We start from the raw sequence: 1,340 nt of genomic DNA, 5'->3' as shown, positions 1-1,340 counted from the left end.
GGATTGATCGTCCCATTATAACGCCCCCACGCTTGAAAGGGCGAGCATGTTTGGTGAGACGGGTATTCGAACCTGCGACCCGCAGGTTGCGAGTCGAGTGCCCTAACCACCTGGCCATGCCGGGTAGAGTTTGTACGAACGGTAACACGAGGTCTAAAGTTGAAAATAAATGAAAAGTAAACAAATCGGCTACGACAGTAAATAGATTGGGATATGACATGAGTAACACCTTGATAAAATATTGCTTGGATGAGATTATACTAAATGATATATTTTTTCATATTTCTAAGGCCTTACATACTGAGATGTCATAACAACAAATTGAATAAGAAAATATAAAGAGAAACATGGCGCAGTTCGTTTAACGAACAAACTAAATTAATTTTTCGTCTATAAAATAAGATACTGAAAACGTAAATATCAAATTATCTACGTTACACCAAATAAAATTAAACCGTTTATATTTATAATAAACAGACAAATACAAAACAGATGTATCCTGCTGGTGTGTAAAAATATACAAATGTACTTCTTCATGTTAGCTGCTAATGCTACTATCTTCATGTCAAATCTAAATATTTAATGTCTGATTTTTCCTCATGATGTGATCTTAAAATAACAAATACAAATATAATTCCTGATGTGATTGTTATGTAAAATATGCATACGCAATACCTGATTTTACATGCTGATATAACATCAATGTAAAATATGCATACGTAATACCTGATTTTACATGCTGATATAATATTAATGTAAAATATGCATATGTAATACCAATTTTACTTGCTAGCATTAATGTAAAATATGCATACGCAATACCTGATTTTACATGCTGATATAACATTAATGTAAAATATGCATACGTAATACCTGATTTTACATGCTGATATAACATTCATGTAAAATATGCATACGCAATACCTGATTTTACATGCTGATATAATATTAATGTAAAAGATGCATACGCAATCGTGATTTTACATGCTGATATAATATTAATGTAAAATATGCATACGTAATACCTGATTTTACATGCTGATATAATATTAATGTAAAAGATGCATACGCAATCGTGATTTTACATGCTGATATAATATTAATGTAAAAGATGCATACGCAATCGTGATTTTATATGCTGATATAATATTAATGTAAAAGATGCATACACAATGTTGATTTAACTTGCTAATATAACGTGAATGTAAGATATGCATACGCAATCCTGATTTTACTTGCTAATATAACATTAATGTAAGATATGCATATTGTTCTTGTTGTTGGTTGTTAAGCACAAAGTTACACAATGGGCTATCTGTGATGTGCCCACCAGGGTTATC

At 31.0% G+C, this 1,340-nt stretch overlaps 1 protein-coding gene across 1 annotated transcript in view; it reads left to right on the top strand.

The window, feature by feature from the left end:
• LOC106465839 (tetraspanin-1-like) overlaps positions 1-1,340 on the top strand; it is a 51,765-nt gene that overhangs the window by 18,871 nt on the left and 31,554 nt on the right. The gene's annotated exons all lie outside the window — the stretch shown is intronic.

The sequence above is a fragment of the Limulus polyphemus genome, unplaced genomic scaffold (genome assembly GCF_000517525.1).
Source record: "Limulus polyphemus unplaced genomic scaffold, Limulus_polyphemus-2.1.2 Scaffold2068, whole genome shotgun sequence".
Classification (NCBI taxonomy): domain Eukaryota; kingdom Metazoa; phylum Arthropoda; class Merostomata; order Xiphosura; family Limulidae; genus Limulus; species Limulus polyphemus.
Note: the sequence above shows the minus strand (reverse complement) of the source record. Positions and strands in the feature narration are given on the sequence as shown.